The sequence below is a fragment of the Anguilla anguilla genome, chromosome 16, assembly GCF_013347855.1.
Source record: "Anguilla anguilla isolate fAngAng1 chromosome 16, fAngAng1.pri, whole genome shotgun sequence".
NCBI lineage: Eukaryota > Metazoa > Chordata > Actinopteri > Anguilliformes > Anguillidae > Anguilla > Anguilla anguilla.
In genome coordinates this window covers 15,423,997-15,449,360 of record NC_049216.1, presented here as the reverse complement: position 1 = coordinate 15,449,360, position 25,364 = coordinate 15,423,997, and the positions used below count along the sequence as shown (strand labels likewise).

Sequence of the window (25,364 nt, the reverse complement as noted above, 5' to 3'; positions counted from 1 at the left end):
ATGAACTTTTTGGCACAGGATCGCAGCCATAAGTAGGATTTTCGCAAAGCTTTACAAAATTTTAAGCCATTTGCATGGCTTATCTAATTGAGAAAAAATGTTTCCCCCTTTATTACTATCATTTTTTAAAAACCTTTAAAATGGTCATTGTTTTAAACACTGTATGTATACACTTATCAACAGGACGTCAGGAAGAGATACATCTGTCACAAGAAAAAGGAAAGGGAATAAAAAGAAAAAGAAAAGGGAATAAGATGACCAGAATGGTGCAGGTTGTCCATATTAAATTCAAATGAGATTACTGGATATTGACTTCCAATGCTAAAGGCCCCCCTCCCCCCCCCCTCCCCCCCTTCCATGTTGAAGGCCGGGTGGTTGCTGAAGCGAGTGGAGAGAACACTTTCTTAAATGATGCTAATCAGCCCAGAGAGGCCTGGCCTCCATCCCCGTCAGTTTTCTGTAATTCAGATGTGCTGAGAACCTGAAATTAAATATGTCAGCCTTCAGATTCGGGCATGTGTGTGTGCGTGTGCGTGTGTGTGTGTGTGTGTATGCGCATGCGTGCGTGTGTGTGTGGGGGTGAGTGCATGCGCATGCATGCGCGTGCGTGTGTGCGCGTGTGAGTGTGTGGTGGTTGGGGGGACTGATTAAGGAGAACCAAATTAGCAAGCATAAGTAAAAGAAGTTTCACCCCCCTTGTCTTGACAAAGTAGACGGTTATGTGCTTTACACAGTTTTGTGATCACAGATTTTGGAACAGGTATCTTTTTAAATGTGAATGATGAGTGTGCTTGTGTGCATGTATGTGTGTATGTATGTATATGTGTGTGCGTGCGGGCGTGCGCTCGCATATGCCTCTATATTTGCGTGCCTGCGCACACGTGTGTGTCTGTGAGCTGGCGGGGGGGGGGGGGGGGGGGGGGGGGGTAGGGGGATTGTATGAGCAGCTGAATCACTACATAGCCCCTGTTCTTCGGGGGTCTTGGCAGTAAGCAGTGTGAAAAAGCCAGCTCTTTCAGGGCATTATATAGATTAATTTACTGTGCCACAGGCTTCCAGCGACACCTCACAGGGGAGGCTGAATCTTGTGCCTGTTAGCTGATGGGGGCTGGGGAGGGGGCTGAGGGGACCGGAGCGCAAGACTGGGGAAGGCAAACAGTGACTTCTGGGCTGGATATGCGGGGATTGCGGAGGGGCCGCGTGTTTTAAGATGTGCATCATCTGGCAGAGACGGCTCATTATTCGGCCCCCTTCCCCCAGCGGATGGGCTCCGGTGTGCAGGGCCACTTTTTCATCCATCTGAGGCGTTTTCTTAAAAAAACAAAAACAAAAAAAAGAACAAAGGGTTTTTCTGTCGGAGCCACCCCTAGAAGCACACTCCAGGTTTGTAGGTTTTTTTTTTTACACGGAGTCAAAGTACCGGCCCGGGGTCCGAGGAGTTTTTTTTTCCGGAGTTTTAAAATCTTCGCTTGCGTTCCAGTTTCGCACACCTAAGAAGGAGGGCAGACGCTAAAGTGGAAAAACACACAGTGTAGCGTGCGCAAAAAAAAGCCTCACCCGCGCAAACACAAAATTAAGGCACCACAATAATCCCTTTGTTTCCCCGTTTGGTATTGTGTGTTGTTGTTCCTTCCTTGCTCTGTGAGTCTCGGAACAGGATTCCACAACTTAGCCCGCTGCAAGAGAATTATGCGAGTGTGTGTCTAAGTGTGTTTGTGTACTGGGGTGTGTGGTGCATCGGTTTAATGAGGTGTGATTTTTACATGTTCCATTTGTGTGTGTGTGTGTGTGCTCGTGTGTGCTGTGGGAGTAGAGTGAGGTGTGATTATAGAATGTTGTGCATGTGTTTTTTCATTGTGTGTGCGTGTGTGTGTGTGTTTTTGTCTGTGTGTGTGTTTTCGTGTGTGGGGGGTGATTGTTAAAGCGGTATCTCTGCTTAAATAACCTACTTTTCTCTGACAACAGCATCAGTTGTAGAGGTGCATATATGCAGAAAGCTATTTGGAAAGGCATCCTCGTAGTTGTCAGGTTTTATTATGTGGGGAGGTGTCATGTTTGTAACGAAGCTGAGTGCAGATGGCAGAGTGGAAGAAATGGATCACTAATTTTAACAATGATTAATGAACAGAGATGGAAAATGAATTACATCGGACTATTGGAGGCAAGGAATATTTTCTGTGAAAATGTTAACTTCGTCTGCCAGGCGGTTGTCGGGGGGGAAATTGTTTTTTTCCTGGGATCCTTTGTTAAGTCAACACTTCACTGCTTTCCCCCATTATTTTAACGTTTCTCACTTTATGTCCTGCATGGCCTATACGTTGTTTTTATTTATACATTTATTTTTTATTTTTTTATTTCTCCTCAATGCCTCACTATCAACAAATGAGACAAGAAAGGTAAATATGATAAAGGTTGATCTTTCACAATATTTCTATTTTGCGAATGCATTTGTGTCCTTGCCTCTTTAAAAAGGTGTAATGTTTGGACTGTACAAGGTGTGATCGCTGTGCGACACTTTTACATGGAGTGTAGAAAATCATTCACACCTCCCTGTTAAAAGACCACTGCTTTTACAAGTTTGTCAGATTCTAGCCCCTGTGCTCCTTGACTGACCCCATTCAGTGTATACCTGGTCCATGGATGCTACTTGTGCCTCTTTACTATGTGTATCTGCTCCATGGATGCTAACATCTACTTGTGCCTCTTTACTATTTGTATCTTGCACACAGCGACACATTAGTATATAAAACCTCATCTTTATATTACACTCCATTTCTCTCTGTTCAAATGCATTTCGCATTGAGAACACATATTTATGACTGGTGTATGGATTCAGGTTATGAAGTTTGGGTGACCCTCTTGAATGGGTGTTCAACTTTGTATAAACTAATTTAACATTTAAGGCCTAGATTTGAAAACAGTTTCTCCTTGATGTTACATACTTTTGGTGTCAGCTGAACTCACTGGACTGAAAAAAAAAAGGAATTAAACTGAAAAAGTTTAACTTATATAAGCAGTAATGACACAACTACTGTTGCTGTCTACCCAGTATTTACAGTATAATAATGCCTAAAAGAGAGATAACAGATAGTGTAGTTTGGTGCACGGTGCTAATTTGACCTTTGACACGCCAACCTGTGTTGCAGAGCACTGAGCACTTGACCTCAAACCACCTCCACGGCAGAGTCCTCTTCACCCCGTCCCGTGCGTCTCACGGACCGGCGCAGATCTGTCTCGTTCTGACCCGGGGGGGCGGTCCTTACGCTGGGTGTGGAAGATCGTTGCGGACGGTGCCTTTTCCCTTACAGGCATAATGTGCCCCGCCGCTGCAGTCAGACCTGCGAAAGACGGAGTTTCAGCTCCATCGCCTTGTTTCAGGTGACGGTGCAGAGCGGCAGTGCCTGCTCGTTTCGTAGCGGGACTCGCGCGGCGGTGGGTGGAGTGGAAAGAGGGTGGTCAGTTCCCTTTCAGGCTGCTCGGAACCCCTCTAAAGTGCTTCAAAGTGAGGAAATGCTGCAAGTAGCACACCCTGAGACTCTCTTATCAAGATTAAATAGAAATGGGAGGAGGGCTCATTTTACATGGCTCAAAACTCTCTCTCTCTCCCTCTCCGTTTCTCTCCGACGACAATCTCATGTCTGTAATGTGGGCATGCGGCAGGAATTCAAAAAATCCAAGATAATAGATATATGTGAACTGTTTTGAATTTAATTAAGCTCCTGATGGGAAATACTTTAGGAAAAACAACTCCTCGTAACAATGCGTGCGTGCTGGAGATCTCAGGTTACCCGGCATATGCTAAACACTCAGAAAACATACACAATGCCTTTGGTGAACAAGGTAGGGTAAAAGCTCCTGGGAGCCAATTTAGAATGTGACTTAAGGCAAGTGTGGCTTTTTTTGTGCCTGTTTCTTTTGGCGCTCTATTGAAATAGCGGTGGTGATTGGAATTCCCTTGCAAGCTCCGGGGGTGGCCTGCTTCGAGACCTGCATCTGTGCTCCTGATTCTGCCCCTGTAGACAGTACAGGAGGCCGGCTGCAGCTGAGTTACTAGGTTACGCATTACTTTAAAGAGAAAGGACGCGCAGTTCACATACTTTGCCGGCCTGCTTATTTGTCTTGCAATATGTGGGATCCTTTTAAAGTAGGATTCGATGACTCATTTGCTCTGTGTGTGTATGTGTGTCGTGCATAAAAAATTTTTGTCTTCTTTTCTCCCCCCCAGCATTGTTTTTCTAAAGGTTTTCATAAAGTCCGTATCTTTCTCAGGCTAGAGCTCTAGATTAATTTGCCGAGTGTGTGTGTCATTTACGTTTTGTGTGTGTGTGCGCGTGTGTGTGTGTATGTGTCTGAGGAAGATGAAGAGCTGTGTTTGACGGGGGGGAATGAAGAGTAATGGGAGGTAGGGCAAAGAAGGCGTGTATATTTTCTGAGAATGTAGTTTGAAAACCTGACAATGGATGCACTAAAAAAATCCTTGCTAATGCAAAGAGGAAATGGACACTTAAAAACATTTCCAAGTGTTTAGCCAAAATGACACAGAAAAATAAGTTAAAAATGGCATTTATAATAAATAAATGCTGTTATAACCAACTGGGTTATGCTACAGCTACACGGAATTGGGTCCTATGAGAAATGTTTATGCAGGCTATTCAGGAAAGTTGGAAAGAAAAATAAGGTGCATTCATAAGGGACTAAATCAGATTGAATCAGGGGGGAATATGCGTTTCAAAAATAACCTTTCCTTAATTTAAAATGGAAAAAATAATTAGTTATTATAAATAAAGCAACTGTGTTTGCAGAAGTATTGCAAGCCCTTGATCATTGTTATGTTCACAGGCATAGCTAAGGACTGCACGGTATTGGGTCTAGACTTTTAGTAGTAGTCAACACATAGGAATGCATGCTGTATTGGGTGGATAATGTTTCTGCCACAGTGCGGATAGGTTCTGAGGTGGGATACCATTCACGTAGCTTGACCGTGGGATAGCATTCCGTTTGCTTGACCATGGCTAGGCTAAACTACAGACTTTCGAAACATTCAGTGCAATATTCTTTTCCCAGAAGTGCTATGTGATCAGAAGCTGTCCCTGTCTTCTGGGAAACGCTGCACTTCACACAATGTTAGTATTATCCATTTGAATCCCTCAATGCAGGCCCACTTTTAGCAGTCAGTGATGTTTATATTTTTCAGTCCCAAAGTATCACTGGCTGCATTTCAGAGATCAAAATGACTGCACAGATAATTAGAAATAGACACAATGCTTGGGAAAAAGGACTAATAATTAAGATGAGGATGGATGTTTAATTTTCAAAGCTGCGATGGTTGGGATGACATAGTTTCAAAGTGGCAATTATATTGAAACCATAGAGCCAAATATCCTGGTTTGTCTGCCTTGTTTACAGGGGCATGTCTTCCCCTCGAAAAAGCAATTGCCTCTGTTCTCAGAGGTATAAACTTGATTGGGGAGGTTGCAGGTATGGATTACTGGCATGTCAATTGATAATTTAAACGGGAGGATATTAAAGATGTCTGTCATCTTTCCTCTTTAAGCCGGAGTAAACAAGTGGGTATGAACTTTTTGCGGAGCTCTGTCACCTCCCTAATCAGGAAGCAGGATCTGAATCACAACACTTCATTTACTTTCATCCAGACAAAAGAACAATTGCGCTTGAAGTAATGTGATTTCTAAATAAACGCCGCCTGTCAAAAACAGAGGCGCATTTAGTTCCCAATGTAGCTCAAGGAGACAATTAGCAAACAGAGGTGACATGGTAAACAGGTGCACCCATTATTCCCTGAGCTTGTGGCAATATATTCCCATCTCTTAGACTGATGGAAGATCATGTGACAGTTTGGTGAATTATCTGTCTGCATCAGCCCCGGCTGATGAAGCCTGCCCGCAGTTTGAGATCCGTCTCGAAAAAAAAAAAAAAAAAAAAACGCCGCTCGGAATCGTCAGAGGAGGAGGAGGAGGGCTGCGGATGGTACTTTGGCGGGGGGGGGGCGACACGAAGGATCCTTCCCTCTCTCCCCTCTGAATAATCACGGGCGCGTTCTCTCTGCTACGCTTGCTTTCTTTTAATTCAGAACACACAAATGTCCTGTGTGAGGTCAAGCCGGTTTGTAAAAATTGATTGTCATAAAGTGCTAATCAATGAAAACCTTTTCTCTGGAAGCAGCAAAAAGCTATAACATTTTATTAAAAAAATACCGTCGAAGGAGCCCAACCTATACTACAGATGTCTTACATAGCCTACAGTGCTTAGAAATTAAAGTCAAATTATCGGCTGCCTTCATTCTCAGCATGTTTGGTTTTATTGAAAGGCACACCCAGGGTATTGCTGTTCAATTTCAAGATAGTTTATTTTTCTTAGTTAGAAAATATGGATTTGTTTTTCTTTTTCCTTTTGAGCACTAGTATGAGTGCAATTTTACTGTGGAAATATGCTTTATTGTATAAAATAATATTTAATCTCATATTTCAAAATAATATTTTATAATAACCCTGGCAATTAATTTTAAATATTTGCGCATTTTTTTTAATGCGTTGGCAACGGTTTATCCACCAAATTGATGTTACATTTTTCGGCATGTGTTTAGACTTAAGGAATAGTAAGTGCGAATGATATGAGTCATATTGGATGGCTCACAAACACATGCTCATCCTAACACATTCTCACACGAGCACAAATGCATCCCTTTTATGCAATCAATCTTCGCTCAACATACACTATCACTGAATGAGATTTGGTACCAGAAAAAAAAGTGACCACAGTGTGCATTCGTGCAGGCAGATATTTTAGCACGTTTTCATTCCCACTGTTCCATTATTGTAACCGTAGAGATATCAAGCGGTTTTTAAATTCTGTTTTACTCTGGCCACGGGTTCAGACTTTGAATACATGTATCCAGTTCCCTGCTCTTTAATAATGGTTTAATTCCTAATAATAATTACTAAGGATGGGCAGAATAGACACATTTTGTTTTTCACTGTTACCACTGCATTTGCTGGAGTAGGTGCAGTAGTGGTGGAGTTAATGATAATAATTATTTAACATTTTTCATTGCAGGATAATTATTTAAGAGGTTCATATAGTCATCAGAGTAATCAGTAAAGAGCGATTACTGAAAATCCACGGGCAAACAGATGGTACTTAGACTTTTTTTCATATTAAAATATTACGGTTAGTGCCACCGCATAGTAGGAGGACAATTCAAAGGACAAACAATAAAAAATCACTTCACCTTAAAAACACAATCAGTCACATAATTGGGCCTTTTGGGCATGGGCTACTTAAGCCAACCAGTCAGCCAACTGCAGAAATAAATGTAAAAAAAAAAAAAAAAAAAATCCTCCCATTGATTCCAAGTCATAGCATTTGTAGAGGAGACCCAGATGCCTTAGCTGTTAGCATAACATTTTTTGTTATCAGGTGAATTGCTCATACAATGCTGTGGTTTATGGCCATTTTCCTCTTACGTGATGTGTGTTCTCTCGGTCCTCCCGGGGTTGGCACTGCCACAGGCCTTGCCGATATGTTTTTTTTTTTGTACATGACTAGCGAGGGAGAAAAGCTTCTCGTTTTCCAGGGTCGCACTGATCGGAACATGGAGGATTCTGCCCTACATTCCCCACTAATTGTATAATTGGAAAGCTTTCTAAATGAGCGGCCCCCGTTGCAGGCTGCACTTCCAAACGCTTCCCCCTTCAAAGCAAATCACAAAAGACCATTTTGGGAATAATAATAATTTCAAAAAGCGTCCATTATTAATCCGTACACTACAACTACAACAAACCACACACGGCAGATCTGAGAGAGCCACGCGAGACAACCCTCAATTAATGCCTGTGGATTTTCAGATGCAGGCCACTGGTTATCGGTGATGATTGATGCAAAGAACGTCTACGTGGCACTGCTAAAGCCTAGCTTCTGCTGTACTGTACTTAGCCGGTTGATTTCTGCATTCCGTTCTTCGGGAAGCCTGGTTATATCTGATGACACACCTGTGCACTGTCTTTGCTGTCATATATTATGTGTGCGCCTGTACTCACGGCCAATTGGATTTCCAAATTTATAGTCCTTTCGGCGCTAGTTATTTCCATGGAGATGGAGGGACAGTATAATGATTTCTGAGGGTGATTATTCCAACAGTACTCTAAAGTGCAGTAAAATGAATATTTTAATTAACCTTATCGATCAGCAAAAACAGAAGTGAATAGAATTTGCATACACCGCACTTGATCAATGCATTAACTGATTTTTCAAAATTGGATCTCCTCATAGTTTTCGAAGAATGGGAAAGTTAGGATCAAAATAGATTGACCTTTTCTGTTGCCGCTACGAATACAAAGTCTTTCATCATGCTGTGAAGAATGGGAAGAATTACAAAGGCTTTCATCTCAATAAAAATACACAATTCTTTAAGCGGTGTGACGTTGGTATTGTTGTTACCATGCAAGTATTCCACTAATCTTTCGACATAACAAAAATTAGAAGGAGCTTTCGAGTCTAGCTTTGTAAACATAGTACGTTCATTGTTAAATACCTCTTTAATTGTCATCTGAAAACAACACCCAGTATTAAACAAGTCATATTTCTCTTGGAAAAAAAATAACAAAATCTACTTTTCCCCCCTGACTGGATTAAAAAGGTGTTGGAAAAAGCAATATGTTGCTTTTCTTGAGAGCGGTTTATTACTGCGCATTGATTTATCATGCTCTTAATACGGTGTACTGTAAACCAGTCAAGGGCAAAATGATGGCTGAAATCCGGCTTCATGGCAGCAGTGGTTTTTGTAGAAAGCCTTTTTGAATAGTTTGGAACACAAAAGGGTAATTGTTTTAGCCCAGATGTTGCTTTTGCACAACAAGCAGGATACAATGTTCCCACTGAGCTGATGAGCCCAATCAGTGAAATGATTAAAAATTGATTTTGTCCCTGTAATTACAGTATGTAAACTACTTAGCCAGGATTGCAAAGGAAGTGATTTTCTAATTACGTATATACTCTGGTGTCTAATGATTGGTTTTTTGAAGTAATGAAGAGAGAGCCCTAACGACTCCTCGGTGCTCTGTTGTTTAAAAAAGACCATCGTTAGGGTAAGGCAGCGGCAGACAAAGAGCGCAAATTGAATTTTCGCCACTGTTAATGTGCACATGGATTTGTTTGTTAATACGCGATTGGGACGCTAATGGCGGTCATGACTCGTGGTGGGTCACAGGTCCGGTGTCTGGATTTTCTGGTTAGAACCCGGGATCTGGTATTGCCATGAATGGATTTCCCCCCACTCAAAAAACAAGGAAATATATTCATCTGAAAGAATAAACAGATCTGTATACCCCCTGTCTACGCACTCCAGATTTAAAGCAACACTAAACGGCCTGAGTAACCTCATGGGGCGGAGCATGTAGACCCTCTGTAGGTACTGTAGCAGTTTCTTGGATAATCTGGAGTGCTTAATGATCAGTCAGTGTATGGAACGTCTCAATGCACCATGTCTCGAATGCTCAGATGATCACATCTTTACTCGTAATCAAAATCGCACTCGCTCCCTCAACGGTATTTAGCGTTGAGTGAACACGCGCCGTAAGTCAAGATGTGACGGCAATAAAAGAGTTTAATTTTGAGGGCGGTCTCCGCCACTGCTGTTCTTTTTGTGCTGATAAGGGGAATATCTCAGAATTTCAGTTCAGTCGAGTCTTGATGCTCTCGCTCTTCGGGAAAGCTTTGCCAACTTTGCAAGTAAGGTCCTCATTATCTCCATGGGGAGTCAGGCCTTGTATCACCATAAGCTTTTATCTGGTCTCGGTCACGTAACTGCCGTTGTAAATTCAGGAACTTTAAATACATTAACACTGGCTTCGATGCAATACCAAGGGGGTGTGTAATGTGTGTCACTTAGGGCATATCTAAAAAGGGTATCAATTTTATGAAGGGGAAAACATTTAATAAATCTCTCTGGTCTGTGACGAGGGTACTGCTTTGCGTCTAGGTTGTGGTTGTTTTGACACAGACCCAAGTCAAAGTAGAAGACAAAGCTGAGGCTATCACTTTTTTAACCATGTTTTACAGCCCTAAGCAGCAGTATAGTGCAATCTGATAATGTACTCTACTTTGCTGAAATGAGAAACAAAAGAAACTCCTCAGAAGCTCTGTCACGGATTTTATTTGGTGGTTTGAGGTGACACATTTCACTGGATATGTGTGATGTGTGCGTTGTGTCATCTCAGATGACTAATGATAGTCTATAAAAAAATTATTTTTTTAAACTTTGAAATGCAACCAGTATCTACCCCTGCTTTGACATGCACTAGAACAGGGTGCAGAGCAATACCATGGTGTGCATTACACCTAAATAATTCAGTTCAGCTATGATCTGTCATGTTTCCCTTTTTGACATGCGATATTTGAATTTAATATTGCATCAATACAAATGATGTGTCGCATCGCAGCACAATGGTAGGGATTTGGAAAGAGGCCATGGGATCAAAATCATGATATACTTGAGGAAGAAAAGCAAAAACAAACTTTTTTGCTTTTATATGTATTTAGAAAAAATGACATTTCTCTGTTCGGGAGAGCCTGTAATTTCACCAATGCACGCTTGATACTGAGATGAAAAAACTGATGAGTATCCCATATGCAGTGCAGTAAGCAATGAAAGCTCCAGGAAAATCATTTGTGTATGACACAACTTTTAAGTAAATGTGCTCTTTGCGAGTAAGTGTACTTTTTGCAAGAACAACTTACCGTAATTACAGTACGGGAATTCTCTCTGTGTGAACTTTAGAAGCCATACAGGTAGTTTACTGTTCAAATGCAATTTGAATTTGGAAAGGCAGAGAATCACTTTACCTGCGCTTGACTCAGAGGGGTGAACAGTTTTTTAGGTTTTACAGAATTTAAGGAGTGCAAATAATAGATTATTTTGAGAGTCATCTCTGTCAGATGAGACTCGCTGTCCTTCCACGTCACTGCCATTCTTAGCACGTGCGGTACACGACTGCTTCTTTACTCTCGGCGTTAGTGCTAATGATCTGTTATTTTTGTGATTTTCTCAGATGCTTTTCTTGAAGAAAGAAGGCAAACCTGTGAGCGCATCATTAATGCAGTGTCTGTCTCTCTCTCTACACGTTCACATCTCAAATCATCTCCTCATATCAATTAAAATTCCAAAAGGAAAACACCTGAAGTTATGATCAATATTTGTGTTATGGAAGACAAAGGTGATGGAGTGGAACCCGGTGTAACGGACTAGTGATATGTGTGAGAAAAACTGTGGGAAATGCCACTTATTATAAACACACTGGTGTCTTCAAAATTGTTACAAACACAGTGTGAAAGAAGACAAAAATCTACTTAATAGGATCCCTAGGTATTAATGTGAATTTTAATATTGCCTGTGCAAGATGAGCTGTTAAAAAGGTTTTGTATGTGGGGCCTGTGACTGCGGGAGGGGGAATTCGCTCAAAGGTTCTCTGAGGAGAGGCTGTTGCCCTCAAGAACATCACAGCAGCTCTCCTAGCATCCTGTGCCCGTGTTTGTTGTTTTTTCTTGTGTGGACACCTCCCCACATGCACACCTGTAGCACTCAGGTCTCCCCTTAAATAATGAGGGGCGTGGGAGTACAGGAGGGAGATGTGTGCAGTGTTTGAGGTGTGTGTGTGTGTGTGTGTGTCTGTGTTTGTGTGTATGTGTGCGCACTTGTGCCTGCCTGCCTGCCTGCCTGTTTTGGTTTGGGTGTTGTACTTTTGTTGTGTGTACGGTTTTACATGTAAACGTGTGTGTGAGTGGTTGATCTTTGTGTGTGCATCGCTATAAATGGATTGTAGGTTGCAGCATTTAATCAGTGTGTCACATTGTGTTGAGATTTTTTTGTTTTAATATTTTTAAGTGTTGTATGGCTGTAGGTACACTCCAGGTGAATTGGTTTGCTTGTGTGTTGTTTATTCCGACGTTCGCCGAGGTCATAAACGATGCCTTTACATAAAGAAAAAACTCAACATTAAAACTCATTTGTAGTGGGCAGCCATCTCATACTTTCTGCCTATAGACATTCTTCCAGTAGTACCTTTAAATATAATGAACATATTTGAAGTGAACTGTGAGGCATGTGGTCTGCATGGTCAAGAACACACAAGTGATGTATGAATGATGTCACAGTGCACGGTAGCAAGCGTACATACTGTTCAATTCAAAATAAGCATGGGAAAGAATAGTGGTTCATTTCCAATGTACAGATGCCTGGGTTGATGGACTGCCCCATTAGCTCCAGGGACAACATTAGATTTGCTCAAAATTATTGATCTTTTGTTTGTGAGCCAAGTCGGCAATAAATAACTGAATGAGAGAGATGTGACTCATTATCGCGTCCCGTATGACAGAGCTCTGTCAAATCGGCCCTCCCACTTCACCACTCCCATTACCGTGCCCCCCCGTCATCCGAGTCCAATTTAATCTTTTCATTTTTTATATATATATTTTTTATATCACTCTAACTTAAGGCTCCTTCTCCGTATCTGATTCTACATGGATTTCAATTCCGCCCAGATAACCTGTATTATTTCATATTTTATACACAGGCTTCACAAGCTTTCTGTTTTATTCCTACCTTCTTAGTAAAAAATCCTTTTATCACACAATGGGTAATTTATATCCATTACCAACGTTTTCAATCCTTTTCAGTGCCGCTGTCAGTGCCTTTGGCACAGTAATGATTAATGTGATCTAATAATAGTGTACCATTATATTTCCTTTAGTAAAACATGTACCAACATCCTATTCAGCTCCACCAAATTCATAGCTTCTTATAACATTTTTCCTTTTTTTCAGCTGAAAGACAAAATTACTATTTTCTCATGAGGTGATTAAGATTTTTTGTGGCGTTTCATATTTTGCGTCGCGAGAGTTTCAGTGAGTTTGATGGCAGAGACTTTGTACTGGCGGCGGGAATATGCAGCACTTCTCGTCCACATGTAGGTAGCAGCTGTTGGTTTGCTTTCATTGTCGAACGGGGCTCCCCGTTTCCTCAGAAGGGCTGCCTTTGATGTACACGATTACAGTTTTGATACTCAAACGCATATTTAAGGGCATTAAAGAGCGGGAGCAAGAAGCTCCTTCTTCATTATCAGGAGTCTTCACTTCTCAAGAGATCACAGAATGTTCCTGAGAGTGCCGCTGTTTTATTTGGTGGTTGATTTTTTTATTGAGTCAGACCGGTTGATGTGGTTATGATTGACCTTGGGTCAGTGGTTGTGCTGGCTGTGGTGTTCTACCAGTGGCTTTCTCTCATCTATAAATGTGTGGGTCTCTTCTCTAAAGAGATATCACCAACTCTTCCGTAACAATTTCATCTTTACTGACTTATGTGTACAATTTGTTTTGCTGTTTCAAGCAAGGCTGTTTCTGTCCTCTTTATAAACTGTTGATATATATATAGCTTATACACACCATGAGCTTTCTCTCTGCTAAACAGGAATATAGGCTACCGATTGACTGCTACCGCAGCTTTTAAAGACTGTTTCTAGGCCTCATCAATAGCTTATTGAGCCAAACAGTATTCCAGCAGCCTTGTGTGTCACTCTGTCATTTTGGTTGCCGCTGATTTTGTCTGGTCTCAATGCGAGAGATCAGCAAGAATTTTCTAACGTCAGGTTTAATCAAATGAACAATTTTAGGCTTGATTAAGTTAAATATGCCTGCAATGCGTGATACCTGCAAAGTTGTTATGTGGTCAGTCGCACAAGTTATTCTCTATTAATTAAACATCGTTCTCTATGCTCAGATGTACAATACTATTTCCAGAAGGTAAAGGATCACAGTAACATATCCATTTCAATTTTAATATAATATTGTATGTGATATTGTATTTATTAAATATATGTTATATATCTGTGTGTGTGTGTGTGTGTGTGTGTGTGAGAAAGAAAGTAGGAATGTAATACTAATACTTGTAATATTGGTATGGGAAACACGGAAATATAATGCATGAAATCAAACAGAGTTGTGATGAATCAATCAAATGTTCGCCTCTTTGAGCAAAGCGAAGGCGAACGTTATTGAGGAGCATGCTGGCTCCCCGCAGAGCTACTGGTGGATTTGGGAGTGTTTGGGAAGACGCGGAGCGGTCCAGGAGTGGGCTTCCATCCCGCCAAGCCGAACTGCCTTATCCGGTCTACACAGTGTGGGGGCACGTCCCAGTCTGGGGTGCCAACAGTACCCCCCACCCCCCCACCCCCCGAAAAAGTGTTAACCCTTCTCATGGTTTGCCAGGGCTTCTTTTCCGTCCAGAATGAACAGGTGGTCTCTCCAAACATGGGCGACTATTTACACATGACTAATCTCAGTGTGTGCGTGTGTGCGTGTGTGCATGTGTGTGTGTGTGTGTGTGTGTGTGTATGCTCGTGTGTGTGCATGTGTGCGTGTGTGCCTGTGTGTGCTTGCACGTGTGTTCACGCTTGACCAAATTGTGTGGGTCTTTGCACACTAATCTGTACATTTCTTGAACTGTGCGTGTGTCTGTTTCTGTGTGTGCATGTATGTTTGTGGGGTGTATTTACGCGTGAATCGGCGTGAGCTGTGTGTGGCTGCGTGTGTATACGTCTGTGCTTGTGATTCTTGATTGCTTGGTGTTGTGGGCCAAGTTCTCTCTACTGTGTCAAATTAACATCAGATGGAAGTAGCAGCAAGAACAATATCGGATATGAATTTGATTCATCACGGGACTAGTGCGCAAAGTGAGGTATATGGGGCTCAAACCTGTGTCAAACCACAGGACACATAGCTGTCAACACGTCCAATCAAAATTGGTTCTCTCTTAATAAATCCTTTGTGGGGAGTTATTCCTTCTGTCCTTTGAGTAGCACTGTATAAGCAATATCAATTTTTTCAGCATTGTCATTTAGCCTTTTCCTACTTTTAAAAGGCAAAATCCCGAGCAATATGAAGCGATGCATTCTTTCTCAGTGTGATATTTGTGGGGCATTTCTGAAACCACAGCAACATTCAGCGCTCTTCAATGCTGATAGCTGTAATCACCGAGACAAGTCCCAAATACATATCCTTGATATTATCCAAGTTATAGCTTTTAGGAACATTGGTTTTTTGTTTCTTTGTTAGGAAAAGGGATAAATAAATAAAGGCTGACAAACAAACAAAAATAATGAGAAAAGCTGGTGCGTATATTGCTGCTTTGGCCGCTGTCTGATTAAATTCACAGTGAATATGACAAAAGATGTAAATTTTGAAGAACTTGTGAAGTCAGGGAAAGTTGTGAGCTCCATGTTATATCAGGCACTTTTCTGAATGTGAGGATGAAATGTTATACGTTAGTTGAGCCACCATTGTGATAGGATGCTCAGCGCCCACAAATAAGGGCTGGGAGAGCTATTGGAGCTGCAGAATAAAATCCCCAATGACTGCTTCCTGTTGCAGGTTTTAACAGATGCACTGTAAACATTTGTGCGCAAAATTCTTTGTTTTTAGTTTGAAGAACGCGACTCTTCATTTACAGTGGATTCCTGATGTGAATGATGATCAGTAAACATCAAGTCCAATGATTAGAAGTATAATTATTTTGGATAAATATTGTTTAATGTTACGGCATATCTTTACGGTCCACTAACATATTCAGTATATCTTTGATGTCATCATTACAAATAATTGATTCTGTTTGGGGGGGAAGTGACAAATTATGCCAAGATGACCATGACTGCATTAAAAGTTGACCTTGTGATTTTAACAATTTTCTAATTGTTTTGAAATCAACTTTTATTTGTTTTTGGGCAGCATAGAAGGAAATGGCATCTTATAAATATCTTGGAGACCTGAAACAAGAACAGTTTCACAATTTTACAACCTTTACTCACTCTCAGTCATGCAAGGTGCTGAAGTCAAGGATTTCTTTTTTTTTAATTTTTTTTACAAACAATCAAATGATGTGATTAAATGCTGTTAGATCCCCTTTCAAAAGTCATATTGAACATTAACCAAAAGGGCTACAGGATGCTAGCAGTTAGCTGGAATAATGTCCTTTGCTGTGCAACGACTGACCTTTTCCTCTCTTGGAATCAAAAAATATATATTTTCCATGGCAATGTTGCATTGCTAAACTCAGGCTTCTTCATATTTAACTACGTTGCTTGCATTAATGTTGATCACAAGGGCAGGTGGATATTGTAGTATGATTACATGTATGTTACACAGTGGCCTCAACGGGCTTCTATTTCATCGTACAGACTTTTTTTAGGTTTACTCTCTCTTGTTTGCACATTTCTCATGCCTTTCAGAAAGTGTGATAGAGGACTACTGCTGTACATTTTTGGATGTGTTTTCACAGTTATAATTTCAGCACGGTCAAAAATGTGCTAGTTATATTTATCTTTACCATAATGGGATGGTCCCCAGAATACACTGAATTGAAATAAACAGGATTTACAATAGTATTATTACTGTTATTACATTCTGGATGATGATTTTAATGAAACATAAAATGTGATTTTTAGAAAAGTTATCACAGACCTTTCAAATAATTTGTCATTTGGTTATTGGCAGATGCCCTTGTCCAACACATTAATACATAGATTAGTGCAGAGTTCAGTGCAAATTACTAAATAATATGTGCCTGTACAGTAAACAGCAACGTGTTTCTCAACTGTCAAAGCAATCCAACTAATAGTACACTACCACAAATCTGACATTCTGGTCTAAACCAATCAGTGGTCAATTTACTGAAAAGTGTTTTTCTGCATGAATGAAAAAAAGCCAATGCTAACGCTGTGAGTCAGTGGAGATGCTGTTATTAAAGGGTTACCCCAGAGGCGTTTCTGCATGTGAGGGCAACATTATGAGAACCTTAATGTGTTAGCTGGGATAAGCCTGTTACAGGGTCATACCAGGATATCGCTGCATGCGTGAGGGTTTTTTCAGGGTCATTCCAGACTCCTCTCCTGTGTGTATGGAGCTGCTGCAGGCTCTTTAGCGGCGATGGGGTTAAGAAGAGGGAAGTAGCTGCGGGGTGAGTGACAGAGAGAGCCCTGACTAGGCGCAGCGCGCGGCGGCCCAGCTCGCCCGCCGTCTGTAAGCCCGGCTGTATCGGTGCGATCCCTGTGGGAGCCGACGAGGGAGAGAGCTAGCGGGCCGCGCAGGCATAGCGCCGCCGCCGCCGCCGCCCTCACCGCGACCGGCGGCAGATCCGCGCAGGGTCAGAGGTTAAGAGGGATATCAGACGGGGTTATGGCAGGGCAGGTGGCTGAACGCTCACCGTCTCCCCCACGCCCCCTGCCTCTTTTAACAAGGGAAACCCTTTGGGCGAGGGGGTGGGGGTGCTTAGCTCCTTTGACAGGACAGACTGGGACAGAGCAGGCTCTTAAAGAGTGAGTCAGGCCTTCACGTGGAGAGGGGGAGTGAGTGAGTGAGGGAGGGAGGGAGGGAGAGAGGGAGCCAGACACATGCTCTAAAGTCCTGCCTCAGCATTTGTACGCGGTGGCACCACTCCTGTATTACACATGATTCAGTCTGTGCCGTGATGATGATGATGATGACAATGATGATGATGATGACGATGATGATGCGGATCACAGATGGCCACCTCAGCTCTGCCGCACATCATCGCCGGCCGTTTGAATACAAAGGAGCCGGCGTTGGCCATAGCATAAGCTAATTCCTGTTTAATCTCTTAAGTGCTGTTATGGCAAAGGTGGGTCAGTTTCTTAAAGTTACACTGCAGCTCTCCTTCCTCTGTCTGGGGCCGCCGGATGATCACGGCAGCACCGGTGAACTGAGACCCAGGAGAGGGGTGAGGTGAGGGGGAGGAGCCCAGCTGACGGGCAGGTCAGAGGGGGGACTCGACGGGCCCGCCCCGTGAGGTTAGTTCACCTAGTCGCTATTTCTACCAGAGCTGCTGAAATGTCTTCTCTATCACCACATAAATATGTTGAGGAGGTGTGGATACAATGTAGCGCTCATCTGTGGATACTGAAGGTCTGCAGCAAGCTCCCAACACTTTGATTTGTATCTATTTATATTAAAAACCGAGCAAGCCTGTAAGGGCTCACACATAAATGCAGTAGTGTGATTGCGTTTATTTTTTTTTCCAAATTCAGACGATGACATCAAATGTCTGCGCTATAATTCAGAGGAGAGTGGCGAGATATTCGGCATGCATACGAATATGAAGCAAAGCTTTATGAAAAAAAAAAAGTTTCAATTATTTAAAGCTCGCGTCATTTTGTCACACGATTCCTCGCAGTAGTTGCAGTCAGGCTAATAAACGCACGCTGGAAAGTTTGTGAAATCGGCGGTGTACCTATAAATGATAACTCCCACTACCTCGCTCACAGCAACATGCTGCAAATTGTGCTAAAATCTGCAGGAAGTGCAAGACTATGCTGGAGACTGAACCGAAACAAAAGGCCGCATGTTTTATTTATACATCAAACGTGTGGAAGGGAGCTACGGTTTCACTTTCTACTCGCGGATCAATTCCCTCAATAGAGGAGAGAAAGCTGCGCGGAGATGGGTGGATTATTGACGTGTCCACCATTGTGTGCACTGTGTCATATTCAAATGTACTGTACATGTGCCCGAAATGCATCCATCACAGGGAAAGAGAATATGTTAATGAAAACTATCCGCACATGTGAAATAAATACTGTACATATTCAGTGAAACTGCATATGTACTACATGTTTCAAACTGAAAAACGAAACATGTAGGATTGCTTCCTTCTTTATTGTGAGCATCAGAGATATATTGGCTTATCGAGAGCATTTTTCAGCATTGACCGCTGCGGTAGTGTGAGAGATACAGAGCTGTTTTAATGTAATTCACTCTTTGCTTTAAAAAGAGGAGAAAGGGGAACAGGTTCGTGGTCATAAAAGGGGTAGTTTAACAATTGATTGAGGCCAGTGGTGGAAATGGCAGCTCTAAATCAATTTTATCTTTGAGGTTCTAAAGAGTGTTTTCTAATGAGGTTAATACCATATAATGACCAGATTCTTCCATTTAAGAATGCCCTCCAGGTGTTGAAAAAGACAGATGTCCCTCTGTAACACTAGCACATTGTGACCCGATGTCTGCATGTGTCTGAATGGAAATGTATCCCAGCTGAATATGTTTTGAAAAAAAAAAAGGCTCTCTTATTCTGTGGTTATGGACAGAGGGGGGAAGAGGTCTGCTTAGCATGATACCGTAGGCCGGAGGACCGTAGCGCAGGCACACACACACACACACACACACACACACACACACACATACACACACAGAGCCCGCAATCAGGGGAACATATTCCAAAAGGATCATCTGTCAAGGGAAATATAGTATATACTTAAAACTGGGAGTAAGAGTAAAACAGAACACGTACACGGGCAACATACTGTACAAACTGTACAACTTGGGGCCCTAAAGCTATTATGATGATCTAATTAGGTTTATCATAATACCGTGTCACATCACTATCCAAGTCAGCCCTGTCCCCAATTCCACAATTCAATACATCCCAATTTGAGAATAAGGAAGAAGAACTTCTTTTAAAAAAATGAAGTTTTTTTTCCCTCAGTTTCCCAAAACCCAAGCCACCCACTACCCTAAGTTCAAAGCACTGATAAGATGGAATATATAAAGATGTGGTTATTTGCATTATTTCACGTGAGGACTTTTTTGTTTCTGTGTTGTAGTATCTGTGCTCTTTCACTGCAGGTTATAATAGATGGGGCAGTAGCTGGGCACTCTCTTTCTCTCTCTCTCCCTCTGTCTCTCTCTCTCTCTCATAATGGGCTGTGGAATGTCCAGGTACTGACCTATAAAAAACCCTTTAGGAGGCCCATTAATACAGCTGTCAGGAAAACTATATTTATATTTATTTTATATCTAGGTTGTGGTGGTCAAACACAATTTGAATTACCAGCAATGACATCCAATTAATTTTCTGTATGATTATCAGCAATGCCTCTTCTGCCTCAGTTTGCACACATGTACAGGATCGTACAGAAGCAAACACATATGCATACGTAAATGCATACACACACCATTTAAAAAGTGAAATACAGACACACACATCCACACATTTATGTACAGGCTTTATTGCACTGCGACATTGTGTTTGTGGATTTATGTGTATTTATATCCAGCTTGCACGTAATGTACAATTCACAGTATATGTGCATGTACTTGTATCCATTCTTGGTAGTAATTGCATACTGGACTGTGCTGCTGACATTTGTCATTGGTGGTGGACATCTTGGGAAATTCTGTGCCATTTCTCCTCATTGACATGCAAGCTGTGACTTTTTCTTCTCATGACCTGATTGGCTGGCTTTTGCAAGGCAGTATGAAGTGAGTTTGTTGAAATCAAACCACAAATCCTGCTCATGATACAATGACATAAGTACTTAGATGTTTTTTTTTTTTTTTAAGGGGAGAAGATATATATTTTTATTACCTTTTTATTTTTATTACCTCTCATTTTAAAATGTTATTGAAAGAGTCCAGTAAGTAAGATTACTATAAACCCGTTTCGATGGTTTGAGGTTTTGAAGGAGCACTCTTTTTGAGTCCGTTTTCTTTGATTGATGTGTGAAATAAGTTTCTTTCTTGAGATATAAAGGCCGTCCTTCTGCCTGGCTGAAAGGTGGCTATTGTCAAGGCAGGAACACTTTGTCAGGAAACAATTCCGTTCCCAAGGCTGAGGAACGTGTAAAAAAAGATACTGCCATTGTGTACTTTAGGAACTTTAATTTTACTTGTGAGGTCATTTTAATCCTGATGAATTTTTATTGTAGCTATAGAGTTGAATAGCAAGAACGGTTTAGTGCAGAAACCACCCACGGATCAACTAGAAACCTAAACTTAAAGCAAAAAAAGGAGAGTACTTTCTTGTTAAAGGACACATTGGGGTGTATTTAAAGATCCACAAAAGAGCTTATCTGAATGGAGACTGGTTTTACACATTGAAGCTTAAAATTTCTGGATGAAAATAGAACTGCGATTTAACAGCAGTTATAGACAAAGAGATCATGGAAGTGAAAACCTGGTGAAGTACCCTTTTTTTCTCATGTACTCCTGTGAAGAAATGAGATTCCTTAGATACCATTACAATAAAGAAAGAGCAAGGGAAAAAATAAAAAGCACGTACCGAGCATTGCCTAATTAAATTAACCGTATTACAAAGCATGTAAAATTGCAGGTTGGATATTTGGTGGCGTCTCTAGTTTTTCCTTTTTTTTCTTTGCAAAGCAGGCATTCACCCCCCTCCCCCCCCCCCCCCCCCAACAATGGGGTCCCACTGGTGATGGAGTAACTTTGTGTGAGAAAGCGTAGTAACCTCGTGGATTTACCCGAAGATTTTCCTAATCCCGATTTAAACAGTGACAGTTTATCCGTTGTTCCGGTACGGTTTTGACCCGCAGCTTCTTTTCGGCTGCAAATTCGAGGCACATTTATGCAAATGAACGAGACACCTACAACCAGTGAAATCTGTGGCAGCTGTAGAATAGAATTCAATTAAGACACCCCTGAGGTGTGGTAATTGATCCGCACACATTTTCTCCCTTCTTTTTTTGTTGTTGTTTTATGAAAACAAAATCCTGTTTTTCGGGAATTGAAAAGCAGCCGAATGGCTGAATCATCACCAGCTATTTTTAAAATGAATATGTCAAATTGGAGCAGAGTATATCGCCTTTCTCTGAAGAGATCGTTTTCATTATTTAAGGCTTTTTTCCCCCCGTAGTAATGTTGACACTTGTGTCTAAATTGAGCTCTCTTTTTTGTCTGAAATGTGTATGTTACGTCAGTGTAACCAATCCTTTTTTCATTTTGGCTCCCTAACTCTCCCAGTCAACTGCTTTTTCAGAGCAGCGACGACAACAACAAAAGCAGTTTCATCGAAAAAACAGATGATCAAAAATATTTAAGCTTATTCTCTATAGATACCAACAAAGAGAATATTGATATGTTCAGGAAGAGAAAAATAAATCTAAGTAGGCATTTGTTGGAACGTTATGATTATTCCTGACTAGAGACATTGGTGCGCCACCCTGAATGCCAAGGACTGGTTTCCCCATTAAACTAATTGGGGGAACTTTTTTTCTTTACTGACTTTGCACTTTCTTTATAAAGTCGCCCTCTCAAATTTGGAGGGTTGCAAGTGCTTGACAGTGTATTAATATGGAGGCTGCTTTGTTCTGGGAGGCCACTGATACAAAGTGCTGTTTGTCCTTTCATCATATTTTTCTTCTGCCATTCCTCTGGATTGGTCTACCTGATCTGAAGCGTGCCTGAGTTTCACTTCTCGATTTATCTTAAAGAGAGGAGGGCTGGTGGGGGCCCAGCAAACAAGCGAGACACATCAAACCCCCCCCCCCCCCCCGACCCCCACCCCACCCCACCTCCTCACCCCCCCTTTTTTCTCTCCAGATCACCTTCATGTGGCTGGTTTTCGGCAGCCTGGGAAGCTCACTCAGCTTCCCCCCCACAGCGTTTTCCTTACGTCCATTCACGGCCCATTCCAATTTGTTCTAAACCAGTTTCAAAAAAAAAAAAAAAAAAAACATCTCATCATTTAATTAATGCAGTCAGGAAAGAAAAGAAGGTGGAACTCTTAAGTGAGGACAATATGTTCTGATACATTATACTTTCTTAGTTCACAGAGGCAAAAGGGCAGTGAGAGGGAATACTTGCTATTTAATTACTGTCAGCTGAATGAATGTTGTTCATCCACCCCCTCCCTGATGTAAAAATTCTTATTCACTTAGTATGTAGGTCACATTACAGTGGTGTCTAGTTATTGGACATGGGCTTAGATAACTGTTTGTTGAGTATTAAATGGTTTTGCTGCCTCAGCACACTCTTTAACTGGTATTTTTCACACAGCTGTGCTATTGAAAAGAAGCAGCGCTGCAGCAAAAATCATGTCAACCTCGACTTTCTCCAAATCTGGAGCTTTGTGCCGCGTACTGTAAAAGAAGGCACTATCTTCATGATCTGGGTTTTCGTATTTAAAACAACAACAGTGGCAAAAGGAACGTAGTCGCAACAAACAAATAAAAACTGCATTAGAAATTTCAATAAACAGCAGTGTGTCAAGCCCGCGAAACAAACCTGAACCCTCAATCAGAAGTCCAGTCAAACAGAAATACCAATCTTATCAGTGTTGGCTTTATGTGACCTTGTACTTAGTTAATGCATAACATTCTCACAATGCTGCTGTAAGGTTGTAGCTTTTCTATCAATGACTTATCTCCAATGTCCCTGAAACGTTGCGGGAACGTTATGGTTCGATTTGGTAGCATGTTCCTTGCAACGTTTACCATCTGATGTGTTTCTGGTTTGTTCCTAAACAGGGGCTGTTTTTTCTTTCCCTTTCAGAAAATGAGCCCAGATGGTGATTGATTTTTCAAGTGCTGACAGCCCTGCTTGAGAACATGTTCCCACCTTCTTTGTGCCGAGCAAGTCAGGCAAACTAACGTGATGATGCGATCATCGGCTGTATGCTGCCGACGTGGACGATTGATTGACACGACCCCCCCACCACACAAAAAAGTAACATTAACCACAGGTTATTTAACTGCATCTTTTTAAAAAGAACACACAGGGGACACCTTGAGGCCTCTTTATTTCTGCCTTTTTAAAAAGTTTCGGGAAAGAGCCCACACACACACACAGACACACACACGCACACACACACACACACACATGCACACACAGGCATAAAATGTGAAGTAGTTTCGGCTGTGAATTTCCCCCCCGGTAGCCTCACTGAGTAGATATTGCAGGGCAAATTTGTAATGGCTCCAATGAGTCAATTCTAAAGCTAAATGATGTCATTGGCTAACTAGCCATTCTCAGGCCATTGCTTCTGTTTGCGTGACTAAATACATACAATTAAAGCCCAGCACTTCTCAATCTCTGTGAACTCATTGTTATCCAGGGTTCAAGTGCACAGATAATGGGCCGGAGGAAAACAGGCGTATCATCGCGGCACAGCACACAGAGAGCTGGTTGGTAAAATAAATCTCTCATTATCTGATGCATTCTTTTCACCGACGAGGACGTCGCCTCTTCATTTCTTTTGTCCGCGGAAATTTTCTGCAGCCTGCGTCATATTTAACTAAGCGTAATTGTGCAAAGTTGTGACACTGGGCTGAAATCTCTGGCCTGCATATAGGTCGATGAAAGGGGACCCTTCAATGTATCCCACTGTATGTGAATACAAATGTCATTAGTGGGTGTGTATGTGTGTGTGTGTGTGTGTGTGTGGTGGGGGCACTTAACAGTATACAAAAAGACTGATACTTGGAGCAAGATGAGAGGACAGCTTCAGATAACAAAGATTGCTTATGAAAGAGTCTAGGCTGGCCCAGTTTATGAACTCTTAGGATTATTTACTGTATTAATGCCTGCTTATTATCTAGACATTAAAGATTTGAGTGTTCTCTGGGGACAGGTAACATACTGTACGTTTATCTGCTTACAGGATACATGTTCCCATACATGTCCTGTCCATCCTGCAGGTGGGATATAAATCCCCTTTCCTCTCTGTTTCCCAAGAAGGGTTGCCTAAGCCAACCAGTGTTTGACTCTGTGTCAGCCGCATACCCCCCATGCCTAGATCTCACTGTGTACAGCGATAGAGGCGACCCACCCTGTTGCACTCTAGAGTTTGGAGAGGGGGGTCTTCGGTGGGGAGGCAGGTGATTTGGGGGCAGCGGCAGGCGGAACACGCGTTCCCCTCTGCTTGTTCACCGCGGTGTTGGTAAATGGATCTTATTTTGTGGAGCGTCGACACGTGTAAGGAGCCCATGGCTCATTAAGCGACCGAGATCTGACTGCAGATAAGGTGATGGATGGCGACCAGGGACCGGGCTCGGTCCCTCCGCCCAGCCCAGCCACTCCTGCTCCCGGTCGGGGGAGCAGCAGGCCGAGCCTGGGAGTCATCATGGGGGGCAGGGCCTGACGTAAATCCCGGGGGGGTTGGATGTTTATACCAGCTCAGACCTTGTGCTGTCATGGACATAATATGTGAATCTCTGGTACAGCCTAACAGATTTCAGGAAGCTGCAATATCCCTCTTTCAGAAGTTCTTCATGAGCTTCTCTAGCCCAACACCATCGCACCCCCCCCCCCCCCCCCCCCCCCCAGTCACCAGCACGTCAATCAGCTCTCGCTATCCTGCAGCGGAACCACCACTCAATCACCAACACACACACCAACAGTCAGCCACCAACACTGAACACACATCAACATCCAAACCACCAGTCACTGACAATCACCCAAATCCCTACTCACAAAGCACTAATCATACATTCTCTCCTCCATTTCGCTCCACTCAAAACTTTACTTTTCAAAAGTTTACCCCAACAACT

The 25,364-nt window shown here is 42.1% G+C and overlaps 1 protein-coding gene across 8 annotated transcripts in view; it reads left to right on the top strand.

Moving 5' to 3' along the window:
• The window catches only part of znf536 (zinc finger protein 536), a 165,290-nt gene that overhangs the window by 16,124 nt on the left and 123,802 nt on the right, over positions 1-25,364 (top strand). The window contains exon 2 of one of the 8 annotated variants that reach the window (XM_035396756.1): positions 23,368-23,541. The exons of the other annotated variants lie outside the window; for them this stretch is intronic. The gene's annotated coding sequence lies outside the window, so the exon portion shown is untranslated. The remainder of the gene's footprint in view (positions 1-23,367; positions 23,542-25,364) is intronic. 8 annotated transcript variants of the gene reach the window in all.